The sequence below is a fragment of the Pteropus alecto genome, unplaced genomic scaffold (genome assembly GCF_000325575.1).
Source record: "Pteropus alecto unplaced genomic scaffold, ASM32557v1 scaffold42, whole genome shotgun sequence".
In the NCBI taxonomy this organism is placed as follows: Eukaryota; Metazoa; Chordata; class Mammalia; order Chiroptera; family Pteropodidae; genus Pteropus; species Pteropus alecto.
This window is the reverse complement of record NW_006434825.1, coordinates 2622105-2645319: the sequence shown is the minus strand read 5'-3', so window position 1 is coordinate 2645319 and position 23215 is coordinate 2622105. Positions and strand designations below refer to the sequence as shown.

Here is a 23215-nt window from a genome sequence, read left to right as displayed (position 1 = left end):
GCCTTACAGCTTCTGGCCAGGTATCCTAGAGTACTTGCTCTCGGAGCTCTGAGCCACCACGTAAGAAGCCTGATTACCCGAAGGCTACCATGTTGAAGGGAGCCCAAGCTAACCATGTGGAGAGGCCTTGTGGAGAGTGAGATGCTTGGCCAGCCTCCTACCACTGGGACTCATTCCACTGAAAGCCCCACATATTGGGGAGCAGAGATGACTTACTCCCTATTCCCACACCCCAAAGCCATGTCGAACTTCAGATTCACGGGCAAAAAAACCAAAATCGATATTGTTTGAGGACACTATGTTTTGGGGTTGTTTCTTACAGAAGAATAGATAGCCAGAGCAAACACTCAAGGCCAAGTTGTTATGGACTTTAAGTTTTTGATGCGGGCTATGGAATTCGTCTCTTTATTTTATGGTACTACTGAGTATCTGTAGCAAACCAAAGATTTCTCCTTTCCTGAAACTCAGAGTGAGTCTAACTCCTCAGGCTCGTCAGTGTTGAGGACTAAGCTTTCCTCTCTATATTCTTTAGAGTCTCTTTACAGGTTTCTCTTTGAGAGCTGGGATTAAAAGAGAGAAGTCTCCCGGACGTAAATTTCTCATAAATATTTGAGCTCCATTTTGGTAATTCTTCCATTCTCTGATCTTTTGCCTAATCTTCTATTAAGCAAGTATTTTCCATGAAATAGAAGGCTTTAATTGTAGAATTATTAATTTTAATAGCATAGCTTAGCACAGATCAGCTTGTTGGAAAAAAAAAAAAAAACCTATCAGATTCTCATCTTGTAAAATCGCCTATCAGCACCTACCCATCTTTTTACCAGTTGTCCCTTCTTCGGTCTTGTAGTGCTGAAAAATGGGACTCTCACTAGACCAAGAAAATCAGGATTTCTTTCCATGGGAGGTTATCCCAGATCTTTAAAACTTGGGAGTGGGAAATAGGATCCCTGAAGAAAAGTGAATTGTCTTAAAAATGATCACATTCATCAAAGAATGTCTGTAACACAGGCAGGAGCCACTTGGACTTATGCACAGAATAGTGTCATAAGTGAAGTTTGCACCCTGTTTCATGGCTTAAGGGTAGGTATCTTTCATTTGGGGTGGAAGGTTACATGTGACAAATGTCTTATATGCTTATTTAGTTAACTTTAGACCAAGGTTTCTCAACCTAGGCACTGCTGACTTTGGGGGCTGGATAATTCCTTGTGATGGTGGCTGTCCTGTGTGGTCCAGGGTATTGAGCAACATCCCTGGCCCCTACTCACTAGATGCCAGTAACACCCGCTCCTCCAGTTGTGACAACCCAAAATGTCATTGCCAGATCCCTCTCCCTTTCCTGTCTTGGCTGTGGTAACTCTTCCCTACCCCTACCTCTTTGACTCAACAGATCTTTCTTACTAAGTTTATATGACCTTGTAATTATGGGGGAATCGAACTTTATTTTCCTTAAAGGAAAAATATCTACTTTCTCCAACATGCCATAGGAATAGTTTAAAGCGAATGACCACCTTTCAGACGGGCTGGGTACTTCCAGCCTAAAAAAGTGGCACTAAAATTCAGGAAAGTATAGTAGCATGTTTATAGAGACCCAATGTTGATTGTCTATCACTGTTGAAAATATTCATTATCAATATCATCGTTGAACATTACAAATATAAAGGAGAAATATGAAGGATTGTAGAAAACACCAGAAGTGATTTTTGCAGCCATGGGGCTGAATTGAAGAGCTTAACCCACTAATCTGTTATGACTGCTCAGGGAGTGCTAGAGCGGGTTCTCTAACGTGCTGAGAGTACTTTAGAGGATAGTGTGAAGCCGCATTATAGTTCTCTTTTTAATGGTGGAGGCAAGAATTGCCAGGATTTCTTTCAGAGTACATGGCCAGTCTTCCAATGACATACTTATGTTTATGCCAACTGGCTCACCCCAGCATGGGGGCATGAATTGGAGTGGAAATCAATGGAGCAACATTTGGATACAATTGCCCCAGATTATCAGAGAGAAAAGAGGACCACTGTAATTCACCAGCCATAGCATTTTTACCAAGTGTTTTTGCTAAGCATCAGTTTAGTGTGATATGTTCAATTCTTGGGCCCCTTCTTGTCAGATTTTTTCTATAAATTCCATCATGACTGCTGTTGTGTTTTCTGTGGCTGAGCTGAGCTGCATTTGGGGATCGGATCCACATTAACTCCTCATCTCCTTCAGGTTGGTGGTGACTCTTTGGGGGCACAAGTGAAAGAAAGTCCTTTGATCCTTGAAAAACAAATTGGCTTTTCCCCCAAGTTTCTGCTAAATGGGAACCAGAGGAACCCGCCTGCTGAAGTGTTACAGGCTAATCCATGGTTTACATTCCCACAGAGCTCAGACTTGGTGAGGCAGGAAACCCCGTGGTCGAGAATTGGAGTCCGTGTCAGAAAACCTGGCCGAGAATCCCAGCTCTGCCCCAGCCCAGCCTGGCGGTTTTCCCCAGGCCCGCTAGGTGCTGCACCTGTTTTCTCATCTGAATTCTTTCTGTGTCCCTAAGGTGGCGTGGATAACTCTCCGTGTTATTAGAAATACAGATACATCGTCATTATAAAGGGGCAGATCATTTAAATTGCATTTTGCCTCTGCCCCGTCTCTGGCTCTTACTCATTTTTGCGTTGCTATTCTCATAGTGATCGCGAATCTCACTCTGCAAAAAATGATTTTTGAAAACATCTCTCTTTTCTACACTGATCTGTGAGCTTAGCCGGGGTAGGAAATAGACCTCATTAATTTTTTTATCCTTCTTCTTCACTTGGTGCAGTTCCAGGGTAGAGAAAGTGCCTAAATAGATGAGTAGTTGTAAGTGCTGCCTCCTCTACAAGCTGTGTGACCCTCGGGCAACTTACTTCACATCTGTAAGCCTCTATTTTCTCCACGTAAAATGGCAGAAAAAAGAATACTGGTTTCCAGAATCACTGTGAGTTTAAAACAAGCTGCCCTTAGTCTCATCTTTGGCTCAGTAAATGTAGACTCTTATGCATTAGGTGATTATTATTAGGTTTACTGTTCATTGAAAAATGAGTGACGATGAGTATAATGAAGGAGTGAAAGAAGGAAAGAAGGAAGGAAGGAAGGAAGGAAGAGAGAGAGGGAGGGAGGGAGGGAAACCCAAAGGAGGGAGGGAGGGAGGGAAATGAGTGAGCGAGTGAGTTTATCAGCCTTGATATATGTGCAGTTGAAAGGAAATTCACATCTCTTCATGGTGAATGGAAATAACTTCACCTGTACATAATTTGGCCTGATCTCTGCAAGGAAAAACTGTCACAGGGCTTAAGATTTATATAATCAATAAACCGGATTGTATTTTGGCTAAGCTTATCTTCCATTTCTGGGTTTACTCATCAGTAACTATGAGCACACTGGGAGACAACTGGATGTGGGGTCAGATGTACAAATCTCCCACGATGTAATGAAAGCAGTCCTGCTTTACCACATAATTCTGATGATGGTTTGCAGAGAAGGTTGCCAGATTTGCGAATGAAAATACCGGACACCAAGTGAAATTTGAATTTCAGAGACGTGATAGAGTATTTTTCTAGTATAAGTATAGCCCAGATTTTGCATGGGATATACTTATACTAAAATTTTATTTTCTTCTAGACTAAAAAAATATTTTTTAAGTATAGTTCCCATGCAATATTTGGGACATACTTATACTAAAAATTATTTCATTCTATAATAAAAAATTATTCATTATGTTTCTGAAATTCAAATTTCACTGGGGATTCTGCATTTTTATTTGCTAGGTCTGGCAATCCTATTTGCAGAACTAGAGAAAGGCTTATTCTTTGCACACTTTGGATATGTCAAAAACTGGAAACTGAGTGCTCAAGGTGATGCATAGCATCTTAAGTCTGATTTAAAAGTAAAACTATAACTCTTGAACAGATGTATAGTTTTTTTTCAACAATACTCTGATTTCTGGAGATTGTTATCAGTGTTTAGCTTTATAGGAAATGTCTCTTTTTGAAAACGACACTTTAAATTAATGTGAAATTGCATTTTAATTTAATTCACGGGGAGTCATAAACAGGTGGGAGAATTATGTGACAATAATTGCGTTTGCAAGAAATTGATTTCATCCCAAAATTACATGAATATGCTATTATGGTTTGTTGTCATCCTGAAATGCACCATTTAACCATAAAATACAGCGTAAAAGACACCCTCATGTTGAAGTCCTTAATCTAGTGTGTAATTGCTTAAGTAAGAACATCAACTATGTTGTCAACTACCTGTTCTCAAATACCTTACCTACCAGCTCACCTGTACGGGTTTGAACTTGACATCTGCACTATGTAGATGGAAGTAGAAACTCAACAGTATCTGAGAAGTTCCTATTGCACCCTGATCGTTTTATCAAGTGAAGCTATGGAGACCTTGAAAAATGAGTAAACTTGAAACATTTTAAAAAGTTGTTCTCTTAATAATTGTACCACCCTTATCGAAGACATTGTATTTTTTGCTACTTAAAAAATACTTTGGACCCGTTTATGCACACAAAAATAGCTTTATTAACAACGTTAGTAATTTATCATGTTAAGTTGTTTTTTTTTTTTTTTTTTACTCCAGAAATGCTGCTTTTGGTACACTGAGAGTTCATTCATTTAAAGTTTGTCCTTGGCAATTCTTTATTAAACAGGTTTCATTTTATTTTATTTTTTATACAAAGCTGATAAATAACTGAGACCAAACAGGCGCACACTGACTACATTTCTTGATACAAACCAGATGTGCAGCTAATCCATCATTTTTCCTGTGTCAACTACCCCCATCTTCACCTATACTTGGGAAAAACAAAAAAAAAAACAAAACAAATCCAGCCTGATTTCTCTGCGAGTCCATTTCCTTGAACTTGGTGAGATTCTAGCTGAAGTAATTTCCAAAAATAGTTTTGGAACATGCAGAAAACTGCAGAGCTAATTCTGCTGCATTGTGAGTACAGACTGGTGTGAATTTTCAGTACACTTCCCTCCCTGCTGAGACTTTTGGCCACTGCCTGTCAGTGGCTGAGGATCTAGGAAACTGAAGTGACGGTATGAGTGGTGGATGCCCCAGCTTCGTGTCGCCCTTGTATTTGGATAGAAGGCTCAAGTTTATGGCTGGTGCATCTGGGATGATTTCAATTTGTGCTTAGAGAAATCTCATTATGTTTGACCAGAATCGACTGGTAATAAATAGCAGAATCACTCCCCTCTTCCTAAGGGCTTGGCAAACCAAAAAGAATGCAGTGAAAAATGTCTTACCTCTTTAAAAGTAACTGGGCATCTGAGGAGTACTTCCTAGTCTCATTTTGTAAACTAAATTACAAACTGACCTACAATTTCATCTTGGTTTAACGTACCAGTGAAGTTATTGGCACTCGACTCCATGTTATTTGTTTGTTAAGATTCTCAGCCTCTCTGTAGGTGCCTTCAGGGAGCTGTGTATGAGCTGTGATTTGAAGTATTGTGGCCAAAAATTATCACAATTAACACTGGTTTGGCAAAGCTTCTTATGTGAAAAGGACCATTCTAAGAACTACCATCCACTCAAAAATACTGTGGAATAGCTATTTTACTGATGAGAAAAGCACAGAGAGGCTAAGGAGTCTGCTGAACATCGCACAGCTAGTAACTGGCAGAGCACTCGGACTGGTATTCAGACTTACGAACTCTACACTACACAGCCTCTCTGGGGAAGTGCCTCTTTGATGCAAGGGAGGTACATCAAGTTGCCGTACTGTTCAGAATCTTGCATTATCCCTTTAGGTTAAGGCAGAAGCGATATTTTGTGATCCAAAGGCAAAGCCTGTCTTGACTGCCAGAAATGTTAACAAGGAGTCTGGAATCCTGTCTGGCTTCCAAGGGACTGTGTCCCATGATCAATTTGGAATGGCTGCACTGAGTGTAGGAGGGGTATATGCACCAAACATTTGTCATCCCTGGTTTAAAGCATTTGAATCTCTGAAAACAATGCAAATTTTACCTGTGGGGATACATCTTTAGCGACTAGTGGCTGTCGATGCGTAGACAAGGGTTAATTTATTTAGAAAGCAAGACTCTGGTTGGGGCAGAGGACAGGTAAGTTTGGGGCTGTGTGGGCACTAGTCCGCGACATCACTGTGTTCTGGGAGTGAGGATCCCACAACGGGAAGAAAGAAATAGAAACAGAAGTTATAGCTGCAGTGAAAACAAACTGTCCACATCTCGATTTTACTCAGGGCTACTTCTCTTGGGATGGTTATCATGGTTTTGAGCATATTAATAGCAGTATGAATCATAGCCAGTACACCTCTCTGGCAAGTACTGTGCTGGTTCTTTGGGGATACTCATTGCCTCCAGTCAAGTTCAGAGCAGCCTTCCATGGTAGGAATTGTTTTTTCCACTGCAAGGACTTATGGTAATGGAGGGTGGCTATCCTATTGATATCCCATCCTATCCTATTATTGGCAAAGCTGGAATCAAGACACTGGCCTCTACCTCTAGTGCCCACGTACGTCTCACAGTACCTCCCGGCCTTAAAACTGTTTTCTCCATGGAGAGGAGTTTGATCCCTGATGCCCTTACAGCCAGGGCTTCAGCCGGAAAGTGTGAAAGGGAAATCTCTCTCCTGCTTCATCTGATCTCAGAGTGCAAAATGCCTGGCCGCCCCAAGCCCAAGCTGAGGGAGGGTGAGGAGGGCAGAAACAAGAAAAGAGCCTGAGTGAGTCTTATGGTTTAAAACCATTAATGGAACATACCGTTTTCTTGGTTCTTCATTTATTAATAAAATGCCCAATACCTTCTGGCGTGTGCTTTGAACTGCTTTTAATTATCTTCAGTTGGATGGAGAAAAGGTAATGGGGACTTCATAATAGTCGTGGAGGGACTATAGGAGTTTTATTTCCGTGGGGAAGGCAGTGACTGTTTGCCAGGGAACCGAGGCCTTTCAAAGTTGAGGACACTTCCCAGTGCCACGCGGTGTAAATCACAGCGCAAACTATGCGATTATCCCCTGCAGAGGAATCGAGTGTGGCTTTATGGGGTTCTTCTCCAAGCACTTAGGAATAATCTGATATAAAACAGCAGGGGTGGAGAGTAATGACAACTTCAAATTAGTTTAATGAATGTTTACATTTTAAAAAAAAAAGGCTTTTCTGCAAACCTGAAAATACGAACTGACAGCTTCCTTTCCTATTTCCCCTGCCAGAGGCACCTCCTGGTTTTCAGCCAGAGGAGAAAGGGGGCTTGACTTAACTCCTTCGGCCCTGGTGCACTCAGGCCCCTTCCTTGAAGGGACTGTCTGGGGTTGAACAGTCCCTTCGACAGTACTCAATAGTATTTCCATTATAAACATCAGATCGACGTTGGGGGAACATCTGTTTTAAGTCAACTAAGACTCAATCCAGGAAAAAATAAATTTCTGGCTCTCCACCTGCTCATAAGGTCAATTACCCACCCAAATCAGCCAGAGATGGCTGATGGGCTACAGATGCGGAGGGTATTTTTAGCTGGATTTTGGCAGGTAAGCTGCTTGTTGAATGCTCAGTAAAGAAGGAGGAGGTGGGGGATAAACCATTATATCGTTTTAAGTGCCGTGCAGTGCCAAAGCCCCCAGCAAATCCGTAAGGCGCTTCTGGGCCATTTCCCTACTCCTGATGAAGAAGGATTCATTCTGGCGAAGAGAACAGGGTAGGAAATATTCACATTGCTTGCATTATGTGGAGCGGACCTCACAGTATTTTGGACCAGAAACAGCATTCGCGTTTCAGATAGAGTTATTCAGCCCAAGCTGTCTCCGCTCTTTTTAACAGTGTTTTCAAAGAATGTTCTTATTTTGAGTTCCGAAATCTGGATATTTACCAGTGTATGTACCTTGGCCCCCTCACTCTGCATCAGGCAGAATTCTGTCCATAGGGTGCTGATGCAGATATGGAATGTTAGTCAAAACTACGCACGTTAACTCTGCCTCAGCTATAGGAGGAACAATAACTATCAAACAAAAGCAAGAAATAAAACCAAAGCCTAAAGTGTTTGTGCCCTTCTAGGCACATCTGGAAAACCAAATGGAGAATTCCAAGAATTGATTTAGAAACAGGCGTGGGGCAACGCTGGCCTTTAAGCCATCACTAAAAAAAATCGAACCTTGCCCACTAGAGTGATGTTTTTCCCTCCCTCCTTGACTGGCATACCAGCACCTCAAAAAACCTCTGTGAAAAACCCAGAGGCCCTTAAGAGCCAGAGGAAAACTAAGTAAAAATAACTCTCCAGTAAAGCAAGCTTCCATTGCTGGCGGATCTAAGGAACTGGGAAGCCTAAGGAGCCAGGTGATAGTTGTTGTTTCACAGGCTGAAATCCATTTTTAAGTAGGAATTTCAAAGATAATGGGATTAGTACAGAAGCAAACAAATGGTAATGTTCAGTTCACCGGAATGGGGGGTGGGTGAGAACCTGGACCCTCCTGGAGAAGACTAGAGCCAGGCCAGTGGAGGACAAGGTGCCAAGTATGTGTGTATTTTAGAAGCCTCAGAAGTGCACAGAATTTTTTAGGTCCCAGCAAGGCCCTACAGCAACACATCTACTGTTTGTGTATCTGCTCTATTCGAAACCTCCAGCTGGTAAGAGTTTTGTTTCATCTGAGGCAAAAGTATGGGTCTAGATATAATTTGTAAATGATTATTGCGCAGTGGTAGGGTCTATCCACTGACATATACTAAGTGTTCTAATGCAGAGCCAAAACACACACACACACACACATACACACACACACACACACACACACACACACACTGAAACATACCCTCAGTCATTTAGGAAGAGAACCCTATCGAGAAACGACAGAAGATGATGGTTAAGGCAGAGCTTGGAAGAGGTTGGTAGGTTCCACTGTTTTCTTATCTGTAAAATAGGAATAATACCTCGTCATAAAGGTCGTTTTGAGGATTAAATGAGACAATATGTGAAATAGAGCCACAGAAATGGCACTGTCACCATCATCGCATTTGCTGGTTGGCTTGAGGTTTGCCTAGGGGTGCACGTTTGGAAACACCAGGGACATCCTCAAGAGCCGTCGCTCCTGATTCTTACGCAACTTGGCACGCACAGGAAATAATTTCCCTGGAAAGACTGAGCCAGGCAATTGTTTAGCTGTCAGTTGGGTACGACCAAGCTCTCCGTTTTCTTGTGAGCATTAAATGAGACGAGGTGACAGCAGGAAGTACTGAACGAGGAGCGTGCAGTTTGTGGGCCACTATTACGTGTAAGTGATCAGGAAATGCCTCATCACAAAGGTGTTTGCAACGCAGGGTGTAACTAAGGATACAAATGAGTTTAACTTATTAATTCTTGACCTTCGAATGGCACTTGATGTTGTGTTGATGGAGAGACAAGAATGTGCTGAGAAGATGCTTTGTTTGTTTGTTTGGTTATAAGGTGGTTCCGAAACCCAGGAGAGGACCATTTACAATGGAGAGTATAATCAGGAGGTCCTGGTGGCCAATGCAAAGGACATCAGGGATCTGTGTCTTTATAGGTGGAGGAGCTACATACGTGTGTGGGGGGCAGGGGGAGTGTGCACGTGTGTGTGTGCGCGTGCGAATACGCAAGTGGGCGAAGGGCAAAACGTCGCCGGGAGTTGACAGGGTATTTCGGCGAGCACTTGAATGTGTGCATGTGTGTGCCTCTCCCTGTCCATCTCCCCAGTTGCCACCTTACCTTTCATCGGTGTTTTTGCATCTCATTGCTATGGGAAAATGCTGGAGAAGAACAGTAAAGACTTGATGGAATTATAAAAGATCCAGAATCATCCTGAGTTCTCATGACCGTTGTTCCTGAGCACTGTTTCTAAATCCCATAGGAGGTTCCATCAGCTCATGTCTCTCCCCTGAGTATCACCTTCCAAGATTTTCCTACCGCTCTGGATGTTAAAATCCAGTCCCTTCACCACGATCTGTGGGGCCTTTTAATTCCATCCCACTTTGCCTTCAAGTCCATCTCCTGTCTTTCCTTTCCTTGAACTGGCCAAGATCCCCTTCGCCTCGTAACCTCTGAGCTTGCTGTCTGCCCCCAGCCCCACCCCACTCTTGCACATGGCTGGCTCCTCTCAGAGAGGCCCTCCAGCACCCCACCTTCTATAGCAATCTTGGTTGTCCTCAATCACTGGACCACATTTCCTCTGTCATACTTATCATAGGCAGTAATCATTTTACTTCTTTCCTTGTTTATTGTCTTGGATGCCCTCTGAAACATCATAGGCTCTGTCAGGGGGCTGAAGAGGAATCCATCCTGGCCCCTATTTTAACATCAAGTGTGGAATCAGGCATACTGTTGTGCACAACATAGGATTTGTTGAATGAATGAATGAATGAATGATTTCTAGGAAGCTATATTGGGTTTATTTTCCCCTTATTCCTGAAGGCTAACATCTTTGTAGCTACCCTTCTAGCAGAGATGAACAATAGAGCCAGATTACCAGGCATTCAGGTGCCCACTTATTTCAACAGGGGAATTTATATCCCGTGGAATCTGTGCCCAGGGTGCCTGCCCCACTGCAGGGACTACCTACTCTCTACTGGAAGGACCTCGTTCCTTGGAGAATCGCCCTCTGAAAACAGTCCAGGTCAGACAAGGTACCACACAAACGTGGCTTGATGACATTTTCCAGTTTAACGTTTCCAAGTTTTTGCTGCCTTGATTTAATTTTGGACTACAGCTGTAGCTATAAAGGTCATTTATCCAGGTCACAGGCAGACAGGGCTGGCTCGTTGGCAGAGATGACTGGTCAACATCCACGTAAAAGCTCAAAATTCCCTTCTGTACACCGCCGTTGAGTGTTATGGAAGGCAATGGAGAGGAGGGTCACTCATGCATCAGAGACATGAGTAAGGTGGTCATTATGATGGCCTGTTATGAATCTCCACTACCTGCACAGTGCTCGCTATTTATCTCTGCCCACACGTGGCTGGTAGGTCTTATATTCAGAGATTCTATGAGTCTAATCAAAAGCTTCATCACAAATAGGCAGTTAGCACTCCATTCGTTGTGTATTTCCACGTAAAACACTGTTCCAGGTAATGTCGCCTTTCTATGGGCCCCCACAAAGCAGGGGGGGAATCTCCACTACCTGCACAGTGCTCGCTATTTATCTCTGCCCACACGTGGCTGGTAGGTCTTATATTCAGAGATTCTATGAGTCTAATCAAAAGCTTCATCACAAATAGGCAGTTAGCACTCCATTCGTTGTGTATTTCCACGTAAAACACTGTTCCAGGTAATGTCGCCTTTCTATGGGCCCCCATAAAGCAGAGCTCCTTAAATGAAAGGTCTGTATTTTCTGCCTTTGTTTCTACCCTTTCTCCTTTCTTGAATTCACTTTGATCAGGCTTTCATTTCTGTCCCCTCATCCACAGCATTTGATGCCACTGAACACTCCCTCCCAGAAGCACTTTCTCCATTTGTCTCTTGGGACATCACTTTGTTGGACTGTCCCCATCCAGTTGACCTCTACACATTGATATGCCCCAGGGCCCATCTCCGCACATCTGCCTCCTTTCCTTCTCTCCTTATATCCACTTCCTGGGTGAGTCCATCCATCTTCATGGCTTCAGATGCCATCCTCATGCTGATAAATTCCAAAGGGGTTTTCCATCGTGGAACTTTCCTGAACTCCGAAATTATATCCATCTGTCTTTCATTTCGTTGCCCAATAAACTTCCTCAAACTGAAAAACAAACACTTGTCCAAACCAAACTCTTGATCTTTAGCCACTGCCCCCACCCAGACTCTCTCCCATCCCCATCTTTCCCACCTCAGAGAACGGAGAGGGACACCTCCCCGCATCCCCAGTTGCTCAGGACAACACCTTGGAGACATCCCTGCTGCTTTTTTCTCCACCCCCCATCCAGGTCCATTAGCAACTTCTGTTGACTCTACTTGCAAAATAGATCCAGCACCTGAGCATTTATTGCCACCTTCACTGCCACCCCCTAGATCCAGGCTGTGGTCAGTTACATTGGCTGGGTTATTACACCTGCTGCCATCTGGATACAGTGTGTCTGCATTGGGTCGCCTAGAGTCCTTTCTCCCTCCAGTGGCCAGAGTTAAATATTTTAAGACAATGGTTCGGAAACTTTGGCGGGTATCAGGATCAACCAAGGCACTTGATAAATAAACAATAAACCAGTTCCTGTGCTCTGTCAAAAAGTCTGTACCCCTGTGTTCACTTCAGGTGATATACACCAAAATCTGAGACTCTGTTGTTTTAAAACACAAGCCAGAGGGCAACTTCCTAAACTCAAAGTGAAAGCCAAAACCTTTTACAAGGTCCCGCATGGCTTGAGTTCCCACTACCCCGTCAACCTCATCTGCTATATCTGCCCTCTCACTCACTCTGCTTCAGCCATGCTGACCTCCTGCTCTTTCTTAAACACTTCATAAAAGCTCCACCATTGCACATCCCTCTGCCTGGGATGCTCTTCTAGGTGCCTACCAGGACCCACTCCCTATAGATCTCTGCCCAAATATCTCCTCACCGGAGATACCTTCTCTGAACACCACCATATAAAATAATACCTTCTTTCACCTCATGCCCTCTATCCCCCTACCCTGCTGCAGGTCATCTGCAAATGAAAAGTCCTTTCTTCTTTTTCCTTCTCGTCTGCAGCTTCCCAAGGAAGCCGGCTTCATCGGATAGCCTCTCTTGGGAATACCTGCAATCCAGGCAAAGGACTTTGAGTAAGCTAACAAACAATTAGCCTGGAAATCAGAACCTACAGAAAAGCAGAATCCACAGACTTACTAAGTGATCTTCCTGCCTGTGCAAGTGCCCTGGGGGGTGGGGAGGGTGGCAGTGGAAGATTCCTTAACCCAGTACAGACTCACTGTTCGTGTTAATGGAATCTGATACGTTTGACTGACGAACGAGCATTGGGCGAACGTCACTGTCATCCTTGTAAAAATAGTAGCAACAGTCATCGTTGACATTTATGAATTGCGTAAGAATGCCAGGACTATGCCAAGTGCTTCTCATCACTTAGCTCACTTGCAACCTATAACCATCTTGAGGATGAGGATGATCCTGTCCCCTGCCATGATACACACGGGGAAACCGAGGCATGTGCCATGTATCCGTATTTGCTAGAGCCCTTCAGTGGTAAGTGCAAGACAGGACTTGAACCCAGTCTGGTGACCCTGCCTTGCCCCTTCTCTCCTCTCTGACGTGGAGTCCCTCCGCCTCACGTGGTCCTCGGAAAGCATTCATGCAGAGGAAGCCCAAAGAGTGGGGGACGACGCTGACACGGCGTTCCCTGGAGCAGATGCCCACACGGAATCAGTTCCCACCCGCACATTTCACAGTCGCTTTACTCCCTTTGTACGATCTGTATCTATCTCCGCGTGCGCCCACAGCGCAGTTATTTATACATTTCACAGCTTGACTGCGAGGTTTCAGTCATTTCATCAGTAAAGTGCAGAGCAGCTAATCTACCTGGAAAGAAATGGTGCCCGTAACCCCCACCCCCACCCCCACCACGTGTGACGTCCCTCTCCGGGAAGAGGGGCTCGCTACACTGAACCTGGCGCGGGGGAATGCAGGTCCCCTTATGACCTGGAATGGGGAAAATAAAGAAAGCTCCGCGTGAAGCACCTGCCCGATCCTGAGGATGATGAATGCTGTTTGGAGTTGCCAGTTCTTTTACGCACTCAGCGAAGGCCGTGCGCGCTTCGCATTAATCACCGGCAAGCAAACGCGGGCTTCCAGCAAAAGAGCCAAATGATTGGGAACAAATTCAAAACAGCTTTATTTCATTGACAGACAGGACCTTTTTGTGAAACTCTGCTTTAAAAACCTTTTACGTCTCTGTCTCGTTCACACGTTACTGTAGTCATTCATAGTTATGTAAACCTAGGAACCTAGAGTCGGCTTATTTATCACAACCTATTGGCAGGAAAGAGTCCCATAAAGAAGAATCTTTACTTGAAAAAAAAAAAAAAAGAAAATTAAGGCTGTTAAACAGTACTAATGGGAATGATGCTGTTATCAACCATTATTTCAGTAACTGGGCTTCTGAACTGAAAAAAAAAATAAGTAAATAAAAGAAAGAAAGCTTCTAAATGTCACTATGCAAATAGAAGCAGCAGTTAATTAAATGACAGTGTGTGGTCAGCAAAGGTGGCCCATGTGTATGCAGTTAGGGAAAGCACAGACGCTGGGAAGAAGGAAGTTGTCTAAGGTTAACCCACGTTTTGATAAGCAGGGCTGGTAAGCCCTAGGTAAGAGCGATCTGAAAACAAACTTCGTCCCAAATTACCGGATTGATGCATTCGAACCTTCTTGTTTCAAGCCTTTTTCCTTCCTAAACGATCAGAACACCATCCATACCTTTATATCACGTTATTCAAGGCAAACTAATTCCAGTGTTAGTATTCAAACATCTAGACTCATCTTGAAACATCTCTAGGAAAACCCGGTTTCTCTCCCCAAATAAATGCTGTGTGTTTCTGGTATCATTTGGTCATTCCTCCTAAGGAATTATCTTTCCAAGACTGAGTAAGCGGACCCCAAAGAGGGAAGTTCAGGCCTCTCCCTAATGCCAAGGCAGTAGAGGTCAGCTTTGGGTCCCTTGTTTAGGAAACTCACAAATACTGAAACCAACACCTGCTCCAGGTGAGCACTGTGCTTCCATCTGTTCCTAAGAAAGTGTTTGTTTGTTTGTTCGTTTGTTTTTTAATTGTCAGAAACCAGCTAGAAGGGACCTGAGTTAGGTAACTTCTGAGAAGTGAGCTGCACTCATAAAGTGTCCAACGGCAAAACGGGTCTCTTGGCTCTCTGTGGAAATAACATATCAATTCAGATGGTCTTCGTGTATGACTTCTTCATGGACTGCCAAGATTTTCACTTACTCCTAGTAGAAAATTCCAGTAGTATGGAAGGCTGGAGTTCCATAGGCTCAGTTATGGTGGGACACTGACCAGCAAAGCTCTTCAGCACAGGACAGATGCAGCCAGGCAGATGGGTTTGGACAAGTGCAGCAGTAAGGTGCTGCTTTTGGGGAGGGAGGGGAGGCAAAGCAAAAGATGTCAGTAATCCAAGGAACTGGCTTGTGACATTAGTCAGTAGTATTACATTCAACCCAATGATTCAAAAGAATCATTTTTTAAAACCTTTTTTTACCATTTGAATGGTTTCTTTAAAGCAGCACAAATCACGTTTTGCTCATCTCGTTAAACTGGACATTCGGCATTGGTCAAAGAGTGGGGAAGATCTGCAGATGTGGACATCGTCACGTCTGTGGGAACGTTTTCAAATAGCATCCTCACGCGGCAGAAGGTTTTGATACTGCACCTCTAGGGCAGGTTATCCCTCGCTATCATTCTATCCTGCCCGCCCTGAGACCCACAGAGCTCAGGGAGTGTGCTGCGGAGTGGTGCGTCCCCCGTGTGGAAGTGGTTGAATAGCACTGGCCCTTTCTTTTTACGATTCGCATTTACTTCCTAGACTATCAAACATGCATATGTTTCCAGGCTAATGGTTTTTAATCACATGTGTGATTCCTCTATTCTCATGCATGCAGTCTAAGGGCCTCGTTATCCAGGGTAAGTTATGTTGTACACATCCCCTCAGTCCCTTGATTCTTACTTCCTGCATGCATGCTGACAGCCTGACAGTGACCCTTTCTTCTTAATTTGGAGAAAACATTTAGGTTTTGGAGGTGGCGCACTTGTTAAGGGAAGCCAGGAAGTCGCTTCAGCCCTTTGAGAGGTGTAAGGAGGCTGAGTAGTTCTTTCCCTGGCCTCTCAGAGCCCTGTCACCCATGAGGGTTCACCGTTTACCCAAAACTAGTTTCGTTTTGTTTTCTCTCTGGTTTGACACCTGGAAGTTTTATTGCTTTATCTCTCCTTGTCTGTTCGAAGCGAGCTGATTGAGGTCCGCGAAGTCGTAGGAAAGTCCTCGCTGGCACTCTGCCAGCCTCCTGTCCCGCTGCAGGCTCAGGTTTGCAGTCACTAAGTCTCTGCTGGTGTTCCTAAACCACTCTTGGTCCTTCTTGGCCCCCAGCCCCACATTCTCCTTCACTTCATAAACATAACCCTTTAAGTTGGTCCCTTGGTTGCTTCCAGTAATTGGTCTTCTAGCCTAAAAACTATAGGTTCTGTTTCAGGGATAGGAGTGAAGCCAGATTCTGCCCAGGAGACAAGTATGTTGGTGGGGGGTCCACTTCTCTAGAGACAGTGGTCAATGGCATTGCAACCCAATCCATCCATGTCTGGCAGTCCAAATAGTCATAGAGCAGTAAGGTGGCCAGGCCTTGCTTCGGCTAGCTCACTTGTTCATTCATGCATGCATTCACTCATTCATTCTTTTCCTAATGTAAAATTATTTATCATATACGTTTCCATCTCTGTTGGAGGTCCTGGGTCACATTTTCTGCAAAGCCACTCTGCCTCCTGCAGAAGCAAGGCCTCCACTAGGAGGACATTCTGTAGGTATGCACCTTGCTGTGGATCGACTGTAACACAGACCTTAGGGTTCCTGCAGGGAATACAGTAAAAGTCCTTTCTAGGCAGAGAAAAATGATACCATTTATCTAGATCTCATTAATCTGCAGTAATTTTGACATGCTTTTCTGAAGTTGAACTTTTTTATTTATTAAAGTGCTTTACACATATTAGTTGTTATTATTATTGAAGCCATAGTTATTCATGATAAAAATTAGCAAAGCTTTGTTCATTATCCTCATCACAGAGGTAATAAGTGCTTCTCTTTTCTCTTGTCTTACAGCAATTCTTTGAGTCTGAGTGTATATTTATCTTACAACATAATTCTGGTATTTAGTACATGCTGAGGCTTTGATTTCTTGTTTTCAAATGCATGTCTTTAGAAACAGAATATGTATAGCTGTTTTATGGCATGAATTTGGGCTGAAAGGATGAGAAATTTAGATGCCACTTCCAGCTAAGGTTAAACCTGCACCCATCAAGAGAGAGTCTGGTGGTCTCTAACCCAGCAAAACAGAAATAGAAGCAACTTCTCAGCCACCACCATCTTTAAAATCCATCTATCTTAAATTTTTTAATGAAAAACAAAAACAAAAAAGCTTAAGCAGGCTTCCCCCCACCAAGTTATATGCAAAATGCGTAATTAAGTGCTGATGTAACCATTTGCATTCTAAACTCTGAAAATAGCGTTAAATGGTTTCTAAGGCTTTTGATTTTGGTTTTTAGATGGTAAATCTTAAAAAATAAATATTTTGCCCAAATCTAATATATACAACAGATATGAGCAAAGGACATTGTTTTAAGTGAGAAGCTTCAACCCTGCCAACATCTGTTCATTTGGACTCTTCTCCACCCTACAGAGACCCCCAAGACTTCAATGAAACTCAATCTGAAAAATCATTATGTAAGTGCAATTGTGCTTTCTTTGTCTGAAATTCACTATAACAGCATTTTTCAAAATACCGTTCCTGAGTCACTTAGGAGATTACAACCAACTGAATTAGACTTTCCAGGGGTGCAGGCCAGGAATCTGCATTTGCATCAAGCATCCCAGATGATCGTTCTCAACCCTAAACTCTGAGAACCATTGAATAGTAGAGTTTCTTATTCCAAATCTTTCCATTATAACAATAATACATATACGTTCAAAACATTTGCAAATATTAGGGAAGGGAAAAAAAATCTCTTTTACTTTTACCACCCTAACCTAAAACTTTTAGGACTTCGAAGGAAGTATTTCCTTTCAGTCTTTTCTCCCTCTTACATAAATTTTATTTCAAATATAATTTTAGTCACCATTGTGTCATGATTGTTTACATGTGTTAAATATGTTCTCTTCATAACAACTCTGTGGCATAGATACTATTATATCCATTTTGCAGATAAGGAAATTGAGGCAAAAGGTTACATGCAGTTTACATACACTTGGATTATCTGCTTCTTTGCTTTACAACTATATCAAAGATAAATATTAAATTTTTTTTCATGATCATATTTTTCTTGTTGCTTTGGACTGGAAATGGCAGACTTTAATTTAGTTAACTTCAGCTCTAATGTTGGTTTAAATGCAGAGTTCCCAATTTTTAACATTATAAATAAGGTATTCATTGAAGTGGTTTTTTTTTTTTCTTCCTATAGGTAAAACTATTTTCTTGAAAATGTCTCTTAAAGATTGAATTTTTGGTCAAAAGATTTGAGCCACTGATATATTGCTGAGATTTCTGAGAGTCCCACCAACATATATGGAGTATAACTTTATGAAAAGTACATTATGAAGCATATCCCAACTTCACGATAGGGAACAAATTGTCACATTTTAGTGAAATGTGTGTGTTATTTATAGCTACACACAGTATTTGTTTGCTCCCTTTACAGAAATCTAAGTAAAAGAATCACTTTTTCCTAGTAACTGGATGACTCGATTTCTTGCAAGCTAGTGGGCCTTCTTGGAAACTCAGAAATGCAGCCCTTTCATCTTCATTCACAGAGGATTAGTTCTCACCCTTTTCCTGCATCAGAATTCCACAAAGCTATTGTGAATCTATGGAAGACTCGAGAGGACATCTTTTGCAGGGAATCAAAATAATGCCACTGGTTCATTCTCTGTCCAGGCCAGTTCCCTGTGTCCAAGAGCTCTCTAAGCTAACTACAGTGGGCTCTGGCTTCTGGGCCCAAGCCTGCCCGTGCCTCTCAGTCACAATGATCCTGTCTTTGCCCATGATTAGTTTGGCACCATGGAAAGAGCACAGATTTAGAGTTAGACAACTCAGATGGAATGCCTGGTTTCACCACCTATTTGTTATGTAACTGAGGTCAAATTGTTTATAACTTCTTGCTTCAATTTCCTGACCAGCCGAATGGGCACAATAATTCCTATCACACAGGACTGTTATGAAGATCAAATTATTTAACATACATAAATAACAACAGCAACAATAACAGCTAACATGGATTAGAAGCTTATCATGGGCCAGGGTCGGTGTTTATCACTTTACACAACACATATCGTCCAGTGTCATCCTCATTTTTATCTTAAGAGACAGGTGATATTATTAGTTCCAATTTGCAGATGAGGCTTAAAAAGGTGAGCTGTTAGATTGACCTAAATGAAATTGCCATTTCTGTGGGTAAAAAAAATAAAATAGTCAACTGTCATCAATTTCATATGGTTCAACCTAATAATTTGCCTAAGTCTCATAGAGAAAGGGTGGCAAAACCAGGATTGTAACCCAGTACTGTCCAACACCTAGACCTGTGCTTCTCTTTGTTAAACTGAACTCTGAGAGTACTTGGCACTATGCCTTACAGAAATCAAACTTAAAACCGATTTGTTTCTTTTGTTTTCTTTTTGCCCACCCTTGCCCACCATTAAAATATGCCAAAGTTGTAAGATCAAACAGGGCCCTGCATTTTAGCAAACATTAGAATTCTGAATTTCAACACGAAACAGGGTATCTAGAGCAAACACAATGGAGAAAATTGCCGTGGCCAGTCCCTACAATGTGTGGATTGGAAAAACAGACGCAGGCACGCAGACCTGATTTGAATGGTATTTCTGAGTGGAAGCTAAGTAGGAGCTGAAATGGCCTTTTAAAATACAGAACATAAGGATGCAATTCACAGCGATGGTCTAAACTGTAAACATGCAGCTGTGGGGTTTGTGAGGCTCAGTGCTTACATACCGACAGCATGCAAATTGTCAAGTACTTAAAGTTCCATTGTTGCTGGAGGGGCCTCACCCAGTGTCCTTAAATGGTCCCATTTTTTTTTTTTTTAAACCACAGGATTCATATCTCTTATAGCATACAATGAAATATCAACAAGAATAGCATATTAAGGAATAATAGATCATGATGTTCCTAAACTCTTTTATTATTTGTTCGTAGGGTTCTTTAAAATGTTTCCAAGGTTGAAGTTTGTACTGTCCTGAACACCTGCGAGGAAGCCCTGTGCAAGGAATGTTCACAAATGTTCTTGAGCCCTTCTTACAAACCGCTTTCACAGTTTCTTGGTGACACTGGATTGTCTCCCAGCACCTGCTTCCTCTCTTATCCTGTAAATGGTTTCCACCTTTCCACCCTGTGGCCACCTTGGAGGTACCACTTTTATCTGGCCTCACTCTTCTATATTCTTGATCAGTCCATGGTTTAGCACCTGCCCACAAGCCCAGCCAAGAAAATCCTCCTCTCCAGAGAATTCGAATAGGGACGTTTCCATCCCTCTCCATTGGTGGAAGGTCTGAGAAATAAACCATAGGAGCTGTCAACTTTGGGATTCCCCGCGGTGTGGAGAGCGGGTACCACAGGTGTTCAGACAAGTAGACTCCTGGCTCCAGTATTCCCCCAGATCTTGCTGCCTCCTTGACCTTGGTTATTCAACTCCTCCTTGATCCCAAAGATGAAAAACTTCCCCTTCGTTCGGTTTGGGCTCTTGTCACTTACAAACTAACCATCGGGGTACGGTTTGCTCCTGGGTGTCCGTTCATGGCTTCGGAATCACTTTCTAATTCTCATGGCTCCGGAAGGGAAATGCATATGTGGTGTGTGCCGCCATGGTGTGTGCTGAGAGGGGTGGTCATGGCGGTGGCAGGACAATGAGAGTTGGGAGAGGAATCCCGTGAGTGCAGACCAACATTTCTTCCTCTAGGCTCCCTCTGCACACTGTCCAGAGCTCCGTTTTTAACCTCAACTGTGCAGTATTATGTACATCCATTAACTGTCTCACATAGGAGACTCTGAATGACTTGGAAGATAGGATTCGCCCTCTCCAAAAGGAAATGCCCAGCATTTAGCGCAGTTCCTGGCCATAAGGAAAAATTTTATAAGCATCTGTTGGATTAAACTGAATTTGTTGAAAGTATTTAAAAGGCTCGATGGATGAAGAGGGATTGAACAATTTATAGCCCAGTCAAACACATTGGTGATGATGCCGGGCCCATCTTGTAGAATCAAACCAGAATAGGCCTCGTCATCCAACATGGAAGCCTTAATTTCTGCTTCAACCATGCCTCCTAAACCTCTGCCACTAAGCAACTTCTTGAGTAAGTTGCTTAACCTCTCTTGGCCTTCATTTCCTCAAAGGGTTAAAATGAGCCTGGTCGCTAAGATTTAGTGTCAATATTAAATGATATGGTCCATATAAAGTGCGTAAGCCCAATGTCAGCGCATAGTAGGTACTCAATAAATATTCTTCCATTATTTTCTTCTCCCAACCAGAGATCAGAGAAGCTTAGCCTTAGAGTTAATTTTTCCCCAAAATTTGATGAACAAATCAGTGAAGATGCTCACAGATGCTACATTTGACGTTCATCAGTCAATGCAGGCTAACTGCTGTAACAAAGTCTCAATTTGTGCCTTAACAGAATACAAGACTAGTTGTTGCTCATATGATGTGCAGTGTAAATGTTGTGGGGCTTTCTTCCAAGTAGAAATGGACATGGGCTCCTTCTATTTTCTATCGCCACCATCTTCGTTTGGGCCCTCATGGTCATAGCAAACATAGAAGAGAAAGAAGAAATGACAGTGATACTTAAGCACCTCAACCCAGAAGTTACTCACATCACTTCTGATCACCACACAGTGACCAGAACTAGTTATATGGTGCAACTTAAACACAAGGGGGCTAAGAAAGGTACACCCTGATTGTGAAGCAATGTCCTAGCAATCCCTTACTCTATAGAAAGAAGAGCCTGGATCCTTGGGAATCTACTAGCCATCTCTGGCATAGGAGAGCAATTGTGACCTTTTTTTAAAAAACAAAATAGTTTAGAGTATTGGTAGTCAGAAAGCCATCAATCGTAATGATATATTACTTTTTTGGGGGGGCCACAAAATATTATTTGGTCATGCCAAACATTTGTGATTATGAGCCTATAAATATAGACAAGTCCTGTAGGGTGTGTCTGATTGAGTAGTCATTCAGCGATTGTCCTCTAGCACACATTACTTAGACTCCACACCATGAGACCCTCCTTACGCAGCATAACCCAACCAACTTCCACTTGTCAGTCTAGGTAATTGTTTCATGCCAATCCAATTGTCGCCTCTCTTTTTTTTTCCTTTGAGCTGTATGAGAAAATATGACAGAAGTGTCACCTATCTATCAAATCATCCATCCATCCATTTACATATCCAACCTTTCATCCATCCATTCATCCATCCATCCATCCATTCATCCATCCATCTATCCATCTGTTCATCCATGCATCCATATACTTCTCATCCATCCCAGCTGTTTTATCCCTGTGACTCTTAAATTCAAGCTTCCTCCTTCTAGGAAGTTTGCCCTTCCCCATGCTGCATTCTTGAACCATATGGTTCCCATTATTCCTACTTCCTCTTGTCACCTAGTGCTTCAGTTTTTGCCTATAGTCATTTGAATTTTCCTTATTCAGCCTTGACCTCTTGTTCAGTTACTTTTCCACCACCCTTCACTTACCTTGCTTCCTTATTTTGTGGCATTTCATACATTTAATGATAGTAAATATAATTCCAACACATTTCTTGATGTTTAACACAGTCTTTGCAACAGGGAACTAGATAACTATTTTGCAAACACGACAAATTCTGCAAGTGCATATTCTTGGGATGAGGGTGTGGGGAATGGACACAAACGTGATTACAACATATGTCTCTTTGGGCATAGCTTGCCTTATTGCATGAATACAGAAAATTTGGTAGGCTGAAAATGAGCTAATAGAGATCCTCAAGCTGTTCCTTCCAACCCCCAGGGATATCGATTAAGTTAATTTTTGTTTTTTATTTACTTCACAAATATTTGTTGAGTATTTATTCTTCAGCATACCAGGGATTATTTTAGGCACTGAGGCTGCAAAAAAAAAAAAAAAAGAAAAGAAAAACCATTGCCCTCATGGATTCTATTGGTTACAACTAATAGAAATCTCTTGAACTAACTTAAGAAAAAACGAAATTGGGGAGGGGCAAGAAAGGAGGGTATGAGGATCTATCAGGATATAGCAGAGTCTCAGGGAATCCCACAGAGACACAGCCAGGTCTCAAGAGGGGTGGCGCCATGAATAGGGACAGCATAAGAAACCCACACAGGACTCCCTTTCTCTGTCTCTCACATTCGCTCTTCTCTGTACATCTGTTTTATTAATATCTCTTTTACCACTAACCAGCTTTTTCTACTGTACACATAGCAGAAGTGCAGGAAATTGCACACTATAGATATAACTATACCTAAAACCAAATGGCTCAACACTGAATCCTAAT

The 23215-nt window shown here is 42.5% G+C and overlaps 1 protein-coding gene across 1 annotated transcript in view; it reads left to right on the top strand.

Annotated features, from left to right (window-relative positions):
* Positions 1–23215, top strand: part of WWOX (WW domain containing oxidoreductase) — a 908680-nt gene that overhangs the window by 768009 nt on the left and 117456 nt on the right. The gene's annotated exons all lie outside the window — the stretch shown is intronic.